The sequence below is a fragment of the Dipodomys spectabilis genome, unplaced genomic scaffold (genome assembly GCF_019054845.1).
Source record: "Dipodomys spectabilis isolate Male_0828 unplaced genomic scaffold, ASM1905484v1 ptg000116l, whole genome shotgun sequence".
Taxonomy (NCBI): Eukaryota; Metazoa; Chordata; class Mammalia; order Rodentia; family Heteromyidae; genus Dipodomys; species Dipodomys spectabilis.
The window spans coordinates 1,769,593-1,775,520 of NW_024870793.1; the positions used below are offsets into that span (position 1 = coordinate 1,769,593).

The window sequence follows — 5,928 nt, forward strand, 5'->3', positions numbered from 1 at the left end:
TCCTCAAAAAAAAACACAACTTACCAGTACACTGGGAATTCACATATGTAATTCTAGCTTAGTGCTCTGCTACTTGAGCCACAAACTCCATTTCCAGCATTTTTGGTGTTTAGTTGGAGATAGGAGTCTCACAGATTTTCCTCCCCTGGCTAGCTTTGAAACAAAATCCTCAGCTCTTTGCTTACTGAGTAAGCTTGAACTGATACTCTTATTTTTCTATTCTATTCTTTTGCTTTTCTATGGATATTTAAGTATCATTTTGTTAAGTGGCAAAAAAACCCTGCTTTTGAACACAGCAGAGAAAATCAATGAAAATAAAAGCTGTGTCTGAATAGATCAATAAATGGATATATATTTTAAAAGACTGATCAAATACAAAATAACAAAACAGAGAAGAAACCAGTTGCCAATAACCAAAACAAATGAGTATTTTATCAGAAATCCTACCGTTATAAAATTTAAAAGTTCAGTAATAAACAACTTCAGATGATTTATTGAAAGATGAAACCTATCAAACCTACTTAAGGAAGAACGAAAAAAAATGGAATCTACACAAATTTTCTTAATTTACATTTAAATGCATTGCAATCTATAAAACTCTAGGTACTGATGAATTTATTATTGACTTTCCTAAAACTTTGAAGAGATCATTTTGATTCTACAAAAATATTTCCTTAGAAAGTGAGGAAATACTATTTGCCCTCTTAAAAGTTTCTCATAAAAAATATCTGGCTGAATTTCGTCTGGAATTATACTCTATGTACTGAGCAATTAAGGAGAATTGTTTCAGGACATTGAGTCTTCTAATCATTAGCTACTTGATCGTTCATTTACTTAGTCCTTATTTTTTTGTATAACATTTGAAAGGTTTTATAAAATCCATTAAAGATATACTTCTGAATTGGAAAACCTTTTGGAGGGAATTTACTCAAAGCAGAATGATATATTTTAGGCATCTCAGTATTTAGAGCTGTGAATATGAAATCCATGAATAGTATAACTTGCTTTTAAGGAAGTTTTTAATACATAGAGCATAACTAAGAAAAATTGTAGTTGATAGAGTAACTAAGGGAGGCCAGGACGTGGCCAAGTGCCTCTATAGGAAGACAAAAGCTTGGGATGTACTCTGAGGGAGAACTCTCCTGTCCTGTTCCGTCCTGTCGAGCTACTTGTCATGTATTGGGTGCCTGTACAGGGAGGGCTGGCACTGCTCTCACAGCACCATGAACATGGTCAGCTTGCCGCCATCCACGGCCAGCAGCAGAAATCAGATGAAGTGGAGCAGGGATTGGATGGAGGGTGGCCGGTGCTTGATGGATGTTGCTTCTGTGCATACATGATGAAGACCACAGACCTGGTTTTGTTTTCCAATAGAGAAACTGCAGCACTGCCTGAGCCACAAGTATGTCCACTTGCCATGGAAGCTGTGGACCTGGAGTCCTCCACCAGCATGTTGGCACAGCCCTCACTGTCTGTAGAGTGTAGAAAGTAGTATCAAGATTCCCAGTAGTTCGGCTCTTTCCACAGGGTCAGGGCTCAAAATGGAAGGAGCTAAGGGTGGCCCCGTTTCCAGGAACCCCAACTGGAACAGTTCAGGGCTCTGGAGAAGGGGTCCATCAACTGAACACCCAAACCAGACACTACATCCATTTCTGCCTACTTCAGGGACTCCAACACCTGCATGGACAGCTCTGCTGTGCTGTTTTGCTGGCCATGAGGGAAGAACAAAAATATGCTCCTGAGCACATGAGCTATTGGGCCTCAGAGGGCTTGCTCTGGGACATGTACCTGAAGAAGATGGTCCAGTACATTTGGTGTGCCCCATACTGGCTGCCTTTCTCCATGCAGCTTAACTTGCATGTGATTGTGGGCTTCATTGTGGGAGCCTTCCTGCTCCACCATCGCTACTGCCAATGTGGCCCAAATAGTATAATCTTTAGAAAGACTAGGCCAAAGCCTGAGAATATTAATGCAAGGAACTGGGTACATCAAAGAAGAGGGTGGGGAAAGGGTAGACAAATGAAGAGAGGAAGGGGCAGAATGTAGTCAAGCTCATTGGGAGAAAGTGAGGGAATAGAAGATGCTGTATGAAAGGAAATGTTCTCATCTGACTTATGCAAATGAAATCCCTCTACACAACCTCTTTAAAATAACTCTAATCAGTTGGGCACAGGCCACTCAGGCCTGTAATCTTAGCTACACAGGAGGCTGAGATCTGAGGATCTCAGTTCAAAGCCAGCCCGGGCAGGAAACTCCATGTCATCCTTATCTCCAATAAACCACTAGAAAACAGGAAGTGGCACTCTGGCTCAAGTGGTAGAGTGCTCACCTTGAGTGGAACAGCTGAGGGATAATGCCCAATCCCAGAGTTCAAACCCCATGCCTGACAATAAATAAATATAAACTAAATTAATTTGCTGAAAAGGAATTCATTGTTTATACTGCAAAACTAAGAAAAATAAGGGAATGGTGGGTCAGAGGGGGGTGTGATTATTGTAGGTGTGGCACAAATCAATATGCACTGTATTCATAAACTGCTTTTGTTATATGGCAACTTCTTTGTACAACTACTGAAAGATAATTGACAAATAAAAATAATAATTGAATAGATGTAAGATAAGGTACAGGAGAAAGAAATGGTTGATAGATACTTCTGATATAGAACAGGGCTTCCTATTACATTGGGACCCTGTAGAAGAACTCTACTGTTTTTGTAATATTTCAGAATAAGATGAGATTCATAAAGCATAGTTCATTATGATTTTTCAAAAATAATTTAAATAATTGTTAATAACCCAACAATACTAAATTCCTATATTATCTACATGAACAAAGGTAATTTATTATCATGGTTTGAAAGAAAAATCTATGGAAACACTTTAATTTTTGGTAAGTCGTGAAGCTTGATCTCTGGGCCTGGACACTACCCCTCAGCTCTTCAGCTCAAGGCAAGCACCTTACCACTTGAGCCGCATAGCCATTTCTGGTTTTCTGGTGGTTAATTAGAAATAAGAGTCTAATGCACTTGCCTGCCCAGGCTGGCTTTGAAGCGCAATCTTCTGATCTCAGCATCTTGACTAGCTAGGATTACAGGTAAGGGTCACCGATGCCTGGCAAAAATTCTTAATTCCAATTAATAAGCAGAAACCCAGAACTTGAGGCTTTGCTTAAAAGGGGGAATACAGGTAGAAAGTGTAAAGCAACTACTAGCAGAAAGGCAAGCAGAGAATGAGGGAGAAAGAGAGGGAAGGAGAGAAAAAGGGAGAGTAAGAGAGAGGGAGGGAGAGAGAGAAAAATGTAAAAACAAGAAGGAACCATGGGAGGAAACAGGCAAAAGAGGGTAATGAAGGTGAATATTATCAAAATATGTAGTATGAATATAGGAAAATATAATGGAGTCCATTATTTTGTACAATAATAAGACAATATATCTAAAAGAAATTCAAGTTTGAGAGCAAATTTCTCAATTTATAAGCTTTATTTAGACAGTGATGAGGACATATTAGCTGGTGGGGAAGATATTATTTACATTTCACTTAGGCCCCAAACACAATCTCTGAAGATGCTCCTGTTCTATCCAGGCCAATGAAGTGGCCACTGACAGTTTTTGCAGCAAAAAAAAAAAAAGTGTCATTCTGACAACCAATGAGAGATAATGGCCAGACATCTGTGGCTCAAGCTTGTAATCCAAATTACTCAGGAGCCTGAGATGTGAGGATCCAACTCAGGACAAGCAGGGAAGTCCCTGAGACACTAATCTCAAGTTAAACACTACAAATAGGAAATGGAACTGTAGTTCAAGTACAAAGGCTCCAGGACAGCACTCAGGTTCTGATTTCACCCTCAGGTCCAGAAAATACATACATATACACAGAGATACACAGACACACAGACGCACAGACACACAGACATACAAACACACACACACACACACACACACACACACACACACACACACACACACACACACACACAGAAAGTTAATTATGTATTAGAAAACTCAGTCATATGTCAACATTTAATGCTCACAAATGTTAACTTCCACTGATTTTCACATTCTCTTAAAAGGGACTATTTACTTGGCAGTTTGTCCTGCATTTTACAAAAGAATTTATAGTCATACTTCTTTGGCAGTCACTATCACAAATTAGAATGGCAGGAGAGGGGACGGAATGGGAAACTGTGTAGCTACTTTCCTTGTGCTCCATTGATAGTCTTATGCTTCACTATTGGAAAGACATTAGCAGGAATGAGATGTGTCTAAAATAATTTAAAACCATTGAAATGGCCACTGATCATGTATAGACTGATTAAGTACAACTTGACATATAGAGTGAAAACCACAGGTTGCTCTATCAAGTGAAAAGCAACCTATATATGATATAATTGGTAACATTTGATGTATGTATTTTATACTCATGGACATAGAAGTTTGTACATGCATGGGAACGGTTCTGGCAATATATATCTGACAATGGAATTCTTTTGGGAACGGAATATATGGTTGTGTAGATGGAGTGGGGAGAAAATCTTAAATCCTAGATTAGAATTATGACATTTATATACAACCAAATCTATTTCTTTCAAAATTAAAAAAAGATGTACTAGCATATGAGATAAGAAAAATAGCACATAAATCTGTAGTAATTTTTTCTCACTTTTTGATTAGCACACATTCTTCCAAGGATTTGATTTGTATCTTTATGAGACTCATTTCCTCCATCACTCTCACACATCTACAGACTTTTCTCAAATCAATGTCAACATGCTTTGTTGTTCATTTTTTACATGTATTAAAAAACTACCTATTTTGAACATGTTTTCCCACCTTTGCCCTCTCTGTCCTTCTCACTTCCATTAAAACACACATATAATAGTTTTTTAGCATTCCTATATCTCATTTTAATTAAATTGCATAACAATATTATTTAAGAAATTTCACCATAAAATTTTACAAACTCATATTGAGTAATTTTAATCATACTGATGGCCTGACTCTCCCTTTCCCCATCTAGCTTCCTCTTCAATATTCAATGGATTTCGGTGAGATTCCTTTGTCATCATTGCCATGAACAGATGCCAAATAACATTTATTTATCCTTCCCTAATCCTACAAATTCCCTCAAAAATTTCCAAACATATAGACATATTCTATAAATGTATTTATATATGATTCTCTATGTGTTTACACGTTTATCTTTTAGATTGTGTATTTACATATTATAGAAAACATGTGACCTTTTTCTTTCTTAATCTGGCTTAAAATCACTCAACATGATAGTCTCCATTTCTATCTATTTCCCTGCAAATAAAAACATTTCACTCATCTTAATGCATGGTGTGAAGTAGAAGGGAAAGGCCTGGCTGGGCATACACAATGGAAATCTGGTATCATGTAGTTAACATTTAATGCCAAGTGGCCAGAAAGATTACTGGTGTTAGTGCAGATGGAGGGAAGTGAGAAACCAACGGAGCCTCCAGTATGTCCAAATGTGCCTAGAGACCTCTTCACCTGGACAAAGAAGCTGGGGTGATAAGGGAAGAAATAACCAAAAAGTTTGAGCAGGGAAAGGTGATAAGATAATTGGGACCCACATGCCACAGCAAAGCCAGGTAACATGAAGAATGGAGTTGACACAGACTGGGCAAAGTTTAGGCCACTGGGGTCTTTGACAAAGCCATTGAAGGCTATCAGATAATTATTGATTGAATATAAGATAGTGATAGAATACAAATATAGAGAGTGGAAAATTATTATTGTATTTCAGTTTCCTTGGGTACCATTGTTATATACTTTGTTTACTAAGAAATTATCATAACATTGAAAAAAGAAGATAAAATGGAAACTGGTAAATCAACTGGCTGTGAAAGTCAGGATTTCAAACATATGTTTGACTTCTAAAATCCCATACAAGTGTAACAGTCTTA

At 37.7% G+C, this 5,928-nt stretch overlaps 1 pseudogene; it reads right to left on the reverse strand.

The window, feature by feature from the left end:
* Window positions 1–1,096: 1,096 nt before the first annotated feature.
* Window positions 1,097–1,844, reverse strand: LOC122115090 (annotated as a pseudogene).
* Between the last annotated feature and the right edge of the window lie 4,084 nt (window positions 1,845–5,928).